Source organism: Mytilus edulis, chromosome 6 (genome assembly GCF_963676685.1).
Source record: "Mytilus edulis chromosome 6, xbMytEdul2.2, whole genome shotgun sequence".
NCBI classification, from domain to species: Eukaryota; Metazoa; Mollusca; class Bivalvia; order Mytilida; family Mytilidae; genus Mytilus; species Mytilus edulis.
Window position 1 is genome coordinate 45,696,469 of NC_092349.1, and position 16,805 is coordinate 45,713,273.

The following is a 16,805-nucleotide window of genomic DNA, read 5'->3' on the forward strand; positions in this document are numbered from 1 at the left end:
ATGCAATTTCCTGTACAGTCGACATGTACATCATGTTTCTAACACAAAGTTCCTTACTACTTTGAACGAGTGCAATATTTAGTTGGTGTGCCTTGCAGTAGATGTAGGAAGCTTCTGATGATTGCTGTAGTATTTGTGCCTGCACATCATTATACTTGCCGGATATATTCGCGGTGATGTCATAAATAAAGGCAACAGTAGTATACCGCTGTTCAAAACTCCTAAATCCATGGACAAAAAACAAAATCGGGGTAACAAACTAAAACCGAGGGAAATGCATTAAATATAAGAGGAGAACAACGACACAACACCGAAACGCAACACACACAGAAACGGACCAAGCAACTTACAGACAAAACACCACGAGAATAACAAATATAACAGCAAAACCAAATACGTGAATTTGGGATAGACAAGTACCGTGTCACGTCTTATCTCAATATCTCAAAAATAAAAGAAAACACAAACGACTCAACGTTAAAATGCAACACACACACTGGGCACGGAGATCCCTTATATCAAGGTTTACATGTTCAAAAAACTCAACGATCGTATTAGAAATGGCATCACCTTTTACACTTTTGGCATGTTTAAAACCGATTAATTCTTCTCGTATGCTGATTGATATCATTTTTCTTATCTAAGAACCTTACACACGAAGACAATTGCTTTAATTTTTTTTCAAAGGGGGTATAATCGGCAAATTTATGTATAGGCACGTGCCTAGTCGAGCCTTAGGTAGCTACGCCCCTGACCTCAACTTTGAATAGATGTTTATAACCGAGTTGAACTTTAATTTGCATATCCAAAAATAGTTGTTTATTGTTTAAATCCTCAAGTTTGAGTGTTCGGTCACCAGAGTTAACTCACTAAGAATTTTTGGGTACAAATGTTTTCATTTTCGTTTTGAATGATTATGGCTGAAGGAAGAGCGAAAAAAGATAAATAGATGAAACAATCTGTGATTAAAGGGAGATAACGCTTTCTACTCGTCTTTATTACAAATATTCGTAATAAAGGTAAAATTACATGTTTAAGTAATATTAACCACCCAAATAATATTACACGAATAAATAATTGCCTGGACTGGTAATTGGATAGACTTGTTTAAAATGCACATTCACAGGCACTCGTCTCAGAAAAAAAATCTTACATATATAATATAAAGGTGTATTGAGAAAAAAATTACAAATAGACAGGAAATATTAAAAAAAAAATTTGAAAAACATTGATGAACAAAATTTTAATAACCAAGTCCCTATACATGCTGTAGGATAATATGTATATATATGTTATTAGATGTATTTTTGATGTCCGTCTGGAAATCGATTCATTGTGGAAATTACTTTTACTATAAATAAACTTAGGAAATTTAATAACCTATTAATAAATTTATTTATAAACGATGGAATGTGTACGAGCCTCCAACTGGTATCACGCTTTTATTTATAGACACAAACATTTCTTTAAAGTTTAAAGGACCTAGGTAAGTGCATTCCATGAGTTCATATGCTATTTTTCCACCTAACGTTATTGGTGTGCAGTTTAATTTACATTCTGAAAATGATTTGCATCATTATGTTGTTACATATATAGCTGAATATCGTGCTTTTTATCATGTTTTCTTAACAAGGTCAAATTTATAATTGTTCATGAAAGAGCGCCCTTTTCTATCATGTCTATTAAAAAGTTAGTGGACAATATTCAGGGCTTCCACATCGGAGTAATATCAAATGTGTGGAGCAAACCAGAGTGTAAATATGTTACACCGAATCGAGATAACGCCCTAAATTAATTACTGGCTGTACATAGTCAACATAATACGAAATGTTGAAGTTGAAAGGTTAGGCAGCAACCATTTGATTTTCGGGGGGGGGGGGGGGTTGCTGCCTTAATCTTTCATTTTTTTGCTATAGCCTTTCGAGACGTTGTAATTATTTGGACTTTACTGGCTGTCAGATGGGTGTTATTATTCTTATCTAATAAATTATTTCACATTTTGAGTCAATTTATAAATTCACAAATTAAATTGTATATGTCAGACATGGGTCATTTTTATACGCTCTTCAAAATTTTGACGTGACATATTATGGTATACACATGTCCGGTGTCCGTCCATCTGTCTGTCTGTCCGGCATAAACATGTCGCTCCGTAACTTGAGAACGACTTCTCCAAATTTCATGAAACTTAATATAGTTGTTTCTTATGATGGTCAAATGATCTGTATACTTTTTGGTGAAAATTAGATTTTAACTTTTTAATTTACGGCACTTTGTAACTAAAACAGGGATGTGTTTTTTTCACATGTCGCACTGTATCTCAAAAACGATTCTTGATTATGGCTAAAAACTTCAAACACTTCTTAGTTATATTAATCTTAACTAGAACACACCCGTGACATCGCGGGTCCGTGACTGAATTAAAGTATATAACTATGCGCAAGCCTTACTTTAGTATTAGTATTGTCATCTGATAAAATCATGCCGATTATAAGATACACAGTTTTCTCTGCTTTCAAATCTTTCTGTTTGAACCCGTTGAACTGAACTTATCAATTATTGGTCATGATAAATACTAATTATTTGGAAAACAAAAGGTCCTGGCAGGGAGTATTTTTTAATCAACAGCCTTGTCCTATATTAGTTATAAATTAAGTTTAATTCTTTGATTCGCTGTTTTACGTCACTCATGCCCGCTAACAAATTGAAAACTGTACCTATCCGCCTTATTTTTAGTCCAGATTTTTAGTATTCGTATTGTTATCTTAGAAAGTCTTACTGATTAAAATAGTACAATAGGTAACAATTTGACAATTTAGTAGTGTCAACCCTGTGATTATGACCCGTGTATATAGCATATTAATCCTGCATACACTGTTTGGTGGTGCCCCTGTCAGATGCGGAACGTTCAGATAATGTAATAAGTAACAGGTGATTATACTATTGGTATCGGTATCGGACTCTACCCGGAACTTCTTAATTATTGGCAATATTAATTACGTGGAAAACAAAAGGGCCTGGAGTGGTGTAATTTTCAATCTACACCTTTGTACTATATAAGTTGTATATAAAGTTGAATTCTTTGATTCGTCGTTTTCACGTGATGACGGCTGACAAATTGGACCTCGTAATTTTAGTATTATAGATATCTGTATACTTTTTGGTGAAGATTCAAAATTTCATTTTTGAGTTATTGAGTATTTTGTAAAAAAGGGGGAGGGTTTTTATACGCACGTCAAATTTTGACGGGACGTATTATGGTATACACATGTCCGGTGTCCATCCGTCCGTCTGTCTGTCTGTCCGTCTGTCTGGCGTAAATATGTCGCACCGTAACTTGAGAATGACTTATCCATATTTCATGAAACTTAATATAGTTGTTTCTTATGATGGTCAAATGATCTGTATACTTTGTGGTCAAAATTAGATTTAAACTTTTTGATTTACGGCACTTTGTACCTAAAACAGGGGTGTGTTTTTTTCACATGTCGCACCGTATCTCAAAAACCATTCTTGATTATGGCTTGAAACTTTAATCACTTCTTAGTTATATTATTCTTAATATCTTTATACTTTTTGGTGATGATTCAAAATTTTATTTTTGAGTTATTGAGTATTTTGTAAAAAAGGCGGAGGTTTTTTTTACATGTCGCACCATATCTCAAAATCAATTTCTGATTATTGCTACAAACTTTACACATGTCTTTGTTATATTAATCTTCAGATCTGTATACTTTTTGATGATGACTCAAAATTTCATTTTTGAGTGATTGAGTATTTTGTGAAAAAGGGGGAGTTTTTTTTTGACATGTTGTGCCGTATCTCTATAACAATTTATGATTATTGCTTAAAACTTTACACACTTCTTTGTTATATTAATCTAAAGATCTGTATACTTTTTGGTGATGATTCAAAATTTGATTTTTGAGTTATTGAGTATTTTGTTAAACAGGGGAGTTTTTTTTTTACATGTCACGCCGTGTCTCAAAAATATTTATGATTATTGTTTAAAACTTTACACACTTCTTTGTTATATTAATCTAAAGATCTGTATACTTTTTGGTTTTGATTCAAAATTTTATTTTAGTGATATTTAGTTTTTTGTAAAAAAAAAAACCAGGGTGGGGGGTTTCCCTCTGTGTCTCAAAAACTATATATATATATATATATGGTTATTGCTTAAAATGAAATTTTGGGTTATTAAAAGGGTTAAGATAAGATTTTACGCTTGTTTTACATAGCCAATTGAATGGTTTTCAAGAGAATAAACTTCTATATAAATTCATTCTGTGAAATAATAGATTATTTGCCAATTGTCCATGTTGTACTGAAAAATGCCTCTAAAAATTGGTTTCCAAGGTTGTAAAAATTACGACCAGTAATGCAAGTCTAAGATAACAATTCATATTGTTTGGCTTTTTTTCTCTTTCAATTAAACCCAACATCAAGTAAATCCCTCATACATTAGTTTACTTTTCTCTTAATGTCATGGTCATAGCAACCATAGAAACAGGATGGACATAACAGGATCATAGGAAAATTTCTTCCATTTTATACTACCGCAAAATTTGAAAAAAAAATTTCGTCGTATATTGCTATCATGTTGGCGTCGTCGTTGTCGTCGTCCGAATACTTTTAGTTTTCGCAATCTTACTTAAGTAAAAGTCAATAGAAATCTATGAAATTTTAACACAAGGTTTATGACCACAAAAGAAAGGTTGGGATTGATTTTGGGAGTTTTGGTCCAATCATTTTAGGAATTAGGGGCCAAAAAGGGCCCACATATGCATTTTCTTGTTTTTCGCACAGTAACTTTAGTTAAAGTGAATAGAAATCTATGAAATTTTGACACAAGGTTTATGACCACAATAGAAAGGTTGAGATTAATTTTGGGAGCTTTGGTTCAAACAGTTTAGGAATTAGGGGCCAAGAAGGGGTCCAAATAAGCATTTTTCTTGGTTTTTGCACCATAACTTTAGTATAAGTAAATAGAAATCTATGAAATTTAAACACCAGGTTTATGACCATAAAAGGAAGGTTGGTATTGATTTTGGGAGTTTTGGTCCCAACAGTTTAGGAATAAGGGGCCCAAAGGGTCCAAAATTAAACTTTGTTTGATTTCATCAAAAATTAAAAAATTGGAGTTCTTTGATATGCCGAATCTAACTGTGTATGTAGATTTTATATTTTTGGTCCCGTTTACAAATTGGTCTACATTAAGGTCCATAGGGTCCAAAATTAAACTTAGTTTTATTTTGACAAAAATGGGATCCTTGGGGTTCTTTGATATGCTGAATCTAAAACTGTACTTAGATTTTTGATTATTGACCCAGTTTTCAAGTTGGTCCAAAGGGTCCAAAATCAAACTTTGTTTGATTTCATCAAAAATTGAATAAATGGGGTTCTTTGATATGCTGAATCCAAGCATGTACTTAGATTTTTGATTATGGGCCCAGTTTTCAAGTTGGTCAAAATCAGGATCTAAAGTATTGTGCAATAGCAAGAAATTTCCAATTGCACAGTACTCAGCACTAACAAGAAATCTTCAATTGCACAGTATTGTGCAATAGCAAGAAATTTTCAATTGCACAGTAGTGCACAATAGCAAGAAATCTTCAATTGTACAGTATTGTGCAATAGCAAATATTTTCAATTGCACAGTATTGCGCAATAGAATGAAATATCAGTATTGCGCAATAGAAAGAAATATCTAATTGCGCAATAGAAAGAAATATCTAATTGCGCAATAGAAAGAAATATCTAATTGCACAATATTGTGCAATAGCAAGAAATTTATTTTCAATTGGAGTTGTCTTTCTTTGTTCAGAATAGGTAGTTGAATCAACTTTAATCATTGTTTTATACAATATACAATGTATATTCACTTTTACCCCAACTGATAAATTAAAACAATCTTTACCATTCAGTGATAACAAGCACTTTTTTACATTTTAATATTTTATGATGTATTTAAATGAGTAATTATTGTTACAAACTCCATTAGAAATTTGAATTGAGATCAGTTTTGGAATAAAGGATAGGGATGTGAAAAAAAAAATTGGGGGGGGGGGGTCAATTTTTTTCTTATTTGGAATTTCATAAATAAAAAGAAAATTTCTTCAAACCTTTTTTTGAGAGGATTAATATTCAACAGCATTGTGAATTGCTCAAAGGCAAAACAAAAAAAATTAAGTTCATTAGACCACATTCATTCTGTGTCAGAAACCTATGCTGTGTCAACTATTTAATAACAATCCAAGTTTAGAGCTGAATCCAGCTTGAATGTTGTGTCCATACTTGCCCCAACTGTTCAGGGTTCAACCTGTGCAGTCGTATAAAGCTGCACCCTGCAGAGCATCTGGTTGAATGCTGTTGTGAAACAACTTCTTCCATGGTGAAGTGATGCTTTCGATTCGATCCAGCCCCATGTCTATCCGGCCAAAGTCGGTCCGGCCCACGTCGATCAGGCACATATGTAAAATCGATCCGGCCCCAATAAAAAAATATTTATAAGGAATAAAAATAAAGATATAAAAATTATATTAATTGTAATTTATAAATGTTTATGATTTTTATTATAATGTAAAAGATTTACAGTAAAACAAATAAAAAGGGACTTTGAAAAATATTTATAAATAGTATTAAACAACTAGGTTGATTATGTTTTTATTTACAAGTTTTCAAGATTATTGGTTATAATTATATTAAAACGTATATAAAGAATTCAGACATCAACATTAATCGGCAGTAATCATGGTAATTAGCATTTTCTTTTTATAAATATCTTTATTCTGTCAAACCTTTGCAATTACAATGGTATACAGGCACTACATGACATCAATAATACAGACATAAATACATGAATACAGTACACAGAGCAAAATATGTATCTATAATACTAAAATTACGAGGTCCAATTTGTCACCCGTCATCACGTAAAAACGACGAATCAAAGAATTCAACTTTATGTATAACCATGGAAGTATTATATTGACAGGAACTCCAACGATAAATTAGCACATTCCCATCCCACTGATTTCTTTAAGAAAATAAAAGGTTCCGACTCAGTTTGTCAAGTACGTGACAACTCCTTTGTGGGGTATCTCTGATGCCGCCTTCGCCTGTTCTTTTAACTGAAGCTGGTTTTATCACGTGATTTGATAACGATTGTCTTATCTACCTATCAATGTAAATAAACACGGAAACTCCCGTGGTTATTTGTGAATCGCCACATCTACATCTACATCTACGACATAGCGGAGCTATGTCATCACTTGAAAAGGGTACTTCGACCCATCACTCAAGTATAGTTTTAACTTTTGACGTCCTCCAACATGACAATAAACTTCTATATTTACAAACAATGGTTCCAAAATTGTGCTAAAAATTTATAAACAGGTGCAGGTTAAAAACATTTTCTACCAGTATCGACTGTCTGTGTTGCTAGCCACTACAGAGGAGCTTGGTGAGTTTGGTCTTGAATTCCTCACTGCTCTCGATCTCTAATAGTTCATCTGGTAGTTTATTCCAGTCTCTGATGGTCCTAGGGAAAAAGCTGTATTTGTAGATATCTTTGTTTGGCCTGATTTGTACATATCTTTTAGTGTTCGGTTGGTGGAGTCTCGACGTTCTTCTAGGTTTTATAATGTGCGTTGGAATAGGTATAGCAACTCTTTCATGGATGGCTTTATGAAAGAGTGTTATACGTGCTACTTTTCTTCTTATTTCTAGTGGTGTTAGATTTAATTCTTCTAGAAGAGTTGTTACTGTTCCAGGCTCTCTTGAATAATTGCTTTTGATAAAGCGTGCTGCACGGCGTTGGACCATCTCAATCTGATAAATATGTTTTTGTAGGTGAGGGTCCCATGCGCTGCAAGCGTATTCAAGGTGCGGTCGGACAAGGGCAAGATAGGCTTGTTTTTTAACTGCCTCTGGACATGATCCAACATTTCTTCGTATGAAGCCTAGTGCTTTATTTCCTTTGGTGACAACTTTGTTAACTTGTTTGTCCCATGACATGGTGTTGGTGAGTTCAGCTCCTAGGTATGGGTTTGATGCAACTGATACCAGGATATGACCATTGATGTTGTAGTTGAAGTTGATGGTTTTCCTTTTTTTGGTTATTGTAAGGACATAGCATTTTGAAGGATTGAATATCATTTGCCAAATTTTTGTCCATTTTACCATTTTGTCGAGATCTTCTTGTAGATGTTTGCAGTCATCCTTTGACGAGATTGCTAGGTAGAGTAGGCTATCATCTGCAAACAGGCGAATTTTTGATGTTATGTCATTCCCGATGTCGTTTATGTATAGGAGAAACAGCAATGGTCCAAACACTGTTCCCTGTGGTACGCCAGATGTTACTTTAGCAGTACTTGATCTTTCTCCTTCATGAATAACAACACCTGTTTCCGTTCAATAAATGAAGAACAACGCTGAAAAGATCGAAAAAATCGGTCCATATTTAACGGAATGAAATAAGAAAATTAACTGCATTCGGAAAGAGGGCAAGCTTATTTTTAGTTTTGTTGAGTATGTTTAATCATTGGAACTTGGAAATCGGGAAATATCCGAATATGAAAATTACATGATTCTGAAGTAGAGTGTTTGCAGAAAATAATGTGATGCGCTTGTAGCGTGCCAGATGGTGCCAGATAACTCAAATTTTAAGTTAGATTGTAAAGTTTTATCGAGTGTTACACAAATATTTATGGTTTTCTCTATCGTAAAATGTTATTAACTTATTGATCAAATATGTTTTAAAGACTAAAAGAGGTTAATAATTACACGCATGTGATGACCTCTACATAGCAATAGCAGGTTACGAGACATGCAGATGAATTGTTACACCTTTTATGATAATTCCAAAGTTGTAAACAACCTTAAACATTCAACATAGTCTGAGATTACTCGATCTGACGTCCGACAGATTTATTTTTACGGATGGCTTTTAATATTTCTGGATGCATTTAAAGAACGATCACCATGGTGTGCCCTAAGCAGTTTAATTTTTTTTTATCATGGAAACCAAATTAGAATTTATTTATGTGTTTAAAAGTTTAACAGTTCTGAAACATCTTACACCGTATGCTAAGCAATTTATGTTTCTGTTTCTTGCTTAATTGCCATGAAATATTTGCCAATGGACTTTCAGTAAACAATAAATCAAAATATTTGATATTTTTTCGGATCAAAGCTCTTTAACCCCGTCCCCCCGGCCCACTTTTGGATTAAATTTTTGTTGGAAATTCTTTCATTAAATACTTCATTAAAATATTTGTCAAAGTTAGCAGTAAAACGCTATAATAATTACTGATAAAAACTTTTCCGTTTACTTTACATGAGAATTTTATGATTTTCAAGCCTAACATGTATATAACAGTTACGCGTGTTTAGCCAAAGGCTCTCTCATGAATAAAAATCTTACTATTTTAAAATTGATTGCAACTTTAACTAAAATGTTTCTGGCTTGTGAGTATTTTTACTCTTCAGTTTTTTTGTTTTTGTTTTTTTATTTGATGAAAACAGTCGCGGGGATTTCGTTTCTTCTCTTTTTATTTGTTATTAAGCAGCAAAACCCGTAAAAAATGACATATTTGTCATTCACATGGTCGGTAAATGTCATTTCCTTGACAATTAAGTACACATCCGGTTATTTCGGTATGTTCCGTAATTACGATCATTCACGAGGTTCCAAAAATTTGATCAGAACCCATGCATCCATAGACATGTCGAGTTAATTAACAGATACTTGGGTCATTTTAAAAAAATGTCGAGTTTTGAAATTGAAAAAAATATTAAAAGTTACATATTCAAACAACACTCTACATAAGCAAATCAAAACAACATATTAAAAGATGCAATCTTAATGATGTCAAACAAGAATATGTTGAAACATTTTTTGATCGGTGGTTCATTATTTTGTCTATCTTGTTACCATTTTCAAAAGAAATTTTGGTTTATTAAGAAAAGGTTTAGATTAAATGTTAAGCTTGTTTTTTTGTAGTCAATTAGATGGTTTTCAAGAGAATAAACTTTTATATATATTCATTCTGTAATATAATAGATTATTTGCCCATTTTCCAGGTAGTACTGAAAAATGCCTCTAAAAATTGGTTTTCAAAGATTGTAAAAATTACCACCAGTAATGCAAGTCTAAGATATCAATTCATATTGTTCGGCATTTTTTCACCCTTTCAAATAAACCAAACATCAAGTAAATCCCTCATAAGTTAGTTTACTTTTCTCTGTATTTCATTGGTAACAGGAACGTACGTTTCTGATATATCACTATATAAAAGTCTATCCTGTTACCTTTTTGTCTATCCTGTTACCGATATCAGTATTGCACCTGCGAATGCTTAATTAGGAAGATTAGGACGTTATAACCTTAAGATGAGTTCAAACAAAGAAATATTTTATTTGTTTTGCACCTATATGTTAAGATAAAAAAATTAACGACGTTTTTGTCTACAATTGTCTATCCTGTTACTATAACCATAGCAACCATAGTAACAGGATAGACATAACAGGATAGACAAATTTCATCTTTTTTGATTGCTGTTGTGGAATAACTACTCCCTTTGGTGAAGTGATTATGTTTTTCTATTGTGAATTTGGTTTCCAACACGTTATTGCACTTTTTACAAGTATGCTGTTGGTGTAATTAATCAAAATTGGTGGTAACAGCATAGACATGAAAAAAAGTACGCTTTTTTTTTCACTAAATGTCTTGAAATTTCCTTTCTCTACACTGTCTTTCAAGAAACGAGGCGTTTTAAATGTAAAGATTACTTTGCAATTTTGAGATCGACATTGACTGATTCAATTTTCATTAGAAATAAAAAAAAGTTAGCATGTGTGTACTGAAAATTCGACATTTTTTGAAAATGACCCATTTAACGATTTTGCGGCATCGCACTATAAACGTTTGAAGTCCACTTGTTGGAGTTCCTGTCAATATAATACTTCCATGGTATAACTAATATAGTACAAAGGTGTAGATTTAAAATTACACCACTCCAGGTACTTTTGTTTTTCACGTAATTAATATTGCCAATAATTAAGAAGTTCCGGATCTCCGATACCGATACCAATAGTATATTCACCTGTTACCTATTACATTATCTGAACGTTCCGCATCTGACAGGCACACCACCAAACGTTGTATTTAGGATTAATATGCTATTTACACGGGTCATAATCACAGGGTCGACACTACTAAATTGTCAAATTGTTACCTTTAATTGTAGTATTTTAATAAGTAATACTTTTTAAGATCTTTTAAGATAACAATATTAATACGAATACTAAAAATGTGGACTAAAAATAAGGCGTATAGGTACAGTTTTCAATTTGTTAGTGGGCATGACGTAAAACGGCGAATAAAAAAATTCAACTTTATTTATAACTTTTATAGGACAATAATGTTGATTAAAAAATACTCCCTTTCGGACCATTTGTTTTCCAAATAATTAATGTTACCAATAATTGATAAGTTCCAGTTCGACGGGTTCAAACAGAAAGATTTGAAAGCAGAGAAAACTGTGTATCTTATAATCGGCATGACTTTATCAGATGACAATACTAATACTAAAATAAGGCTTGCACATAGTTATATACTTTTAAATCACGGGTGTGTTCTAGTACTACATACAATTATAACGGCACAAGCCGATCCCTAAGCTGATACAGTGTCTTCCTCGAATGCCAAAATTTTATATGTTACCTATTCCTTGAATGCCAACAAAAATATGTCAATGGATGTTTATATAATAGCAATAGGTGTTTTTATAAGTATTTACCTTAAATGAAAGTTAGTGAACTTGATGAAATTGCTACATTTTATCACTTTTTAATAAGAAAACAAATAAAATTTAAAATTTAAGGGTTTAAATTATTTATGAATTTGTTATTTGTGCATGAATTTCATGAACACATGCAAACAAGGGTGTAGTATTATAACCAAGAAAAGTGTCATGAACAAACTGAACAAATCTGGGGAACAAATAGACAATAAAAGTGCATTGACTTGACATACATGTATCAACGATATAAGGATGAGGCTTAGAAACGGGGAAATGCAAGGCTGTGCCGAGCTATTTCCCCGTTTTGGGCCGAATCCTTATCTTCTATACTATTAAACGAGAAGACCTCATTTTGGGTGTCGCTTCTCTTCTTTCCACAATAAATTAATCAACACGCCTCTGTGTCCTATATGTACAGTGCATAGTGCCATTTGTCATCCATTCATATGATTATTCAGATTGAGTTATTTTTGGAGAAAAACGAGAAAAAAGGCATCCGGATATTGTCCTGTCATTGGACGAAATTTTAAGTCAGATTAGACTTCCTGTTTGCGTTTTTCTGGGACCCGTTTTTCTGTAGACTTTGAACATACATATACAAAGAATAAACTTTCAATAAAGTGTATTTTCAGAATTCTATCTGCTATAATTTTCATGTTAACTATCCACGACAGTCACAGAGTTTATTAAATAGAGAGTGTCTCACTCTGTATACTATATCAATGACCACTATGGACTGATTAGTAAACTTCGAATTGAAAGTAAATACACTATATTTATATAGTAATGAGGGGGGATAGTACCTTTACCGGGACTCCGGGATCGGGTGTTTTTAAGCTCGGGATTTCGGGATTGAACCTTTCGGGATCCGGGAATCCTTTTTTCGGATTTCGGGACGTCGGGATTTACTTTATTTAAATTCGGGACCTCGGGATTTCGTTTTTTTAAGTCCGGGATTTCGGGATCAGGACCCCTCCTATCCCCCTCAGTAATGAATGTTCATAATATACAGATAAGCGCTTAAAATATTCATGTGAACTTTTGATACCTTTTCTTAAATTCTCCAGTCATTAATTTTTTTACAAAATTCATTGATTAAGAAGATGTGGTATGATTGCCATGTTGAGACAACTCTCCACAAGAGACCAATATGACACAGATATCAACAACTATAGGTTATCGTACAACCTTCAACAACGAGCAAAGCCCATACCGCATACTCTGCTGTAAAAGGCCCCGAACTGACATTGTAAAACAATTCAAACCAGAAAACTAGCGGCCTTATTTATGTACAAAAAAATGAACGAAAAACAAATATGTAACACATAAAAAAACAACAACCACTGAATTACAGGCTCCTTACTTGAATGTTCAAAACATACTAAATGTATGTGTGAGCCAAAATTTGTTCCTGTGAAAAAAGTTCAAGTAGAACTAATTTCACAGGAAATATGTTCTGGGAGAACTTTTTTCACAGACATTTTTTATATAATTTGTTCCATCTCTATGAAATAAGTTCCACTCTTTACCTGGTAAAATAAGTTCTGGGTTGGTGAAATTTGTTCCTTACCTAGTGAAATAAGTTCCATGTTTGTGAGATTTGTTCCTTACCTGGTGAAATAAGTTCTGGATTTGTGAGATTTGTTCCTCACCTGGTGAAATAAGTTCCTTGTCTGTGAAATATGTCCCACTGGTTAAACAAGTTATCTTATATATACTAAGCACTTGTCATCAGTGAGTTTAAAGTCATAATAAAAAACATATATTATACTGATAATGTAATAAATGAAAAGTTTAAACATCCAATTTTGATCATGTGGAGTAAAGCAAAAGTTTAATAACATACTCAATTAATGATACTAAAAATGGTACTTACATGACTTATGAACCAGGAAAGAGTAGAATGAGAAATAATAATAAAAGTCATTCCGAAAAAAAAGTATTATATATAGTTAAAGATGAACATTAGTTCTTTTTTGAAAAGGACTAAGTGACTGATCAATTTTATTAAAAGACAAAAGAAACAAAAGACACACTCTTTTAAAAAAACCTGTGCAATGACCAAAGCTAAGTATGATTAGAAACCCATAACAGATCAAACGGAAACAAGGAGGTCGAATACCACATAAACGATAAAGCATAGATACAAATTATGAAACATTATCATCGCTTTTTTCTTATCTTCATCCTACAGTCATGCCTTCAATTGCAAATGTACCTCATGCAGGCACAGTACAGCATCCTATTTGCATTATAATTTTTAAGTGTAACAAGAAATATTTCGCTGTGCAATGTATATATGTTAAAAGTACTTATTTTCTGTGAAATAGGTTCGAGCAGAACATTTTCATTGATTTCTATAAAATACCTTCGTTTAAAACTAATATCACAGAAACTTATTACACTTTTTTTTTTTATTTTAATATTGGAACCAAACTTATGCAGCTGTGATTTTTGTTCCGGAACTTTTTTCACACTTGGTTGAAAAATTAGTTCCGGAACAAATTTTATAGTGCTGGAACATATTTTTTGTGACATAAGTTCCAGTGGAACATATTTCCTATGAAATTTACGCCGGAACAAATTTTTTGTTACATATGTTCATATTGAAATTAATAGAGAACCAAAAAATGGGAATATTGGAAATAAAGGAGGGATAAAAAAAAAACATTTTCCTGTCCCCAATAACTTATGATACTTTTGCTGAAATTCTCCAGTCATTCAATATTTTACAAAATTCTTCCAACAACACTTAAATACTTTAAACTACGCTATGAATGCCCGCGATTTCGCGGGTGTGTTCTAGTATCGTTGATATGTCGAGAATATTTGGAGAAAATCTCCTTTAAAAAGGCCTCGTATCATGCTCGCGGAGAAATATACAACACAATGAAATGTTCATTTACCTGTTGAATCCCCACTCGACGGTGAACGAAATCGTTTGAGTATGGACTAACATATCAACCATAAGCATAAAACAATGATTTATAGGTTGCAAACAAAAAATATCAAATGAAATATGTTTCTCAAAGAAACAAGGTTGAGTCGTTCCACGCATCGTTGTATGCATTGGAAACAAGGACAGGTTGAGGCTGAGTATGAATAATTTTAAAGTATCATTTCGGCACCTTCTATTTAATATATATTCACGAGAAAAAGTGATATTGGGTCAGTGACTTTATATAACATAGAAATATACAGTCAACGCATTTTGACTGCTAATATAGAACGAGTGCAGTATAAAATAAAATATACATTGAGGACCTGTTGGTGAACTTCTGCTGTTGTCTGCACTATGGTTGGGTTGTTGTCACTTTGGCACATTCCCCGTTTCCATTCTCAATTTTACAGCAATCTAACACATGATACAAAGTTTCAAGACATTTGATCTAGTAATATGGCAGCTGACAAAACTATAGAAATATTGAAAAAATACCTTTAAAGTACAAAGAGGCTGCTGTATAATTTGTGTTAACTGGAATTCCTGACAATAATGTCTGAGTATGCACATGTTGACTTTGTGATGCAACACTTTTCAAAGTTTCATTTTAAGAGAATCCATATATGTTTAAGCACAGTATCAGCAACAACAAAAAATCAACAACGTGGCCAACATGAATTAGATTTACCTATCTGTTTAATTAGTATGATTGTTTTGATAAGCAAGCACTTTTTTTTAGATACTTCTTGCACCTATTCCTCGAACGCCAACATTACTTTACAGGTTAATTGTCGGTAGATCAAAGGATGTTGACATTCAAGGAATAAACCGTATATGCAAGAAATTTTAAGAACTTAAAAGAAAAACCAATTTTGTATGTATCAGCGGTTTATTCCTTGGATTGATTAATGCCACTTTTAAGAGCCACTTTTATGCTATTTCGTGACGGCCAATTTTCATTGAAGGAAGCCGGAGGAAACCACCTACCTTCGTTAGGGAAATCCTAGTCAATAAAGAATTAGATTTGAGTCGAGTAAACCCATACGAGTGGGGTTCAAACTCACAACATCAACGTTGACTGGCTAGTGATTAAAGTAGTAGAACTACCTCATTTGGCCACCGAGGCCCCTCTAGTGGTTTGGCTTCTCTTCCTGGTCGTGTTATCTATTTCGGTGTTTTTTCACGTTTTTTGTAACAGTTTCCAAAGCATTTTCATAATGATCTTGCTTGTTTATTCTATCATGTCCAAACTCGTAAAAACTCTCTTTCGATTTCAATTTCTTTAGGATCATTATTATTGTCTTCAAATGTTGTTTTTATACGACCGCAAAATTTGAAAAAAATTTCGTCGTATATTGCTATCACGTTGGCGTCGCCGTCGTCGTCGTCGTCGTCATCCGAATATTTTTAGTTTTCGCACTCTAACTTTAGTAAAAGTGAATAGAAACTATGAAATTTTAACACAAGGTTTATGACCACAAAAGGAAGGTTGGGATTGATTTTGGGAGTTTTGGTCCCAACAGTTTAGGAATTAGGGGCTAAAAAAGAGGCCATATAAGCATTATTCTTGGTTTTCGCTCAATAACTTTAGTTTAAGTAAATAGAAATCAATGAAATTTAGACACAATGTTTATGACCACAAAAGGAAGGTTGGTATAGATTTTGGGAGTATAGGTCCCAACAGTTTAGGAATTAGGGGCCCAAAGGGTCCAAAATTAAACTTTGTTTGATTTCGTCAAAAATTGAATAATTGGGGTTCTTTGATATGCCGAATCTAACTGTCTATGTAGATTCTTAATTTTTGGTCCCGTTTTCAAATTGGTCTACATTAAGGTCCAAAGGGTCCAAAATTAAACTTAGTTTGATTTTAACAAAAATTGACTGGTTGGGTTCTTTGATAGGCTGAATCTAAAAATGTACTTAGATTTTTGATTATTGGCCCAGTTTTCAAGTTGGTCCAAATCGGGGTCCAAAATAAAACTTTGTTTGATTTCATCAAAAATTGAATAAATGGGGTTCTTTGATATGCCAAATCTAACTGTGCATGTAGATTCTTC

At 32.9% G+C, this 16,805-nt stretch overlaps 1 long non-coding RNA gene across 2 annotated transcripts in view; it reads left to right on the forward strand.

Moving 5' to 3' along the window:
* The first annotated feature begins 1,409 nt into the window (after window positions 1–1,409).
* Window positions 1,410–16,805, forward strand: part of LOC139527752 (uncharacterized) — a 37,804-nt gene continuing 22,408 nt past the window's right edge. Inside the window, exon 1 of one of the 2 annotated variants that reach the window (XR_011665432.1) lies at window positions 1,410–1,486. This is a non-coding gene — a long non-coding RNA (uncharacterized lncRNA). The remainder of the gene's footprint in view (window positions 1,487–16,805) is intronic. The other variant, XR_011665433.1, reaches the window with a different exon arrangement.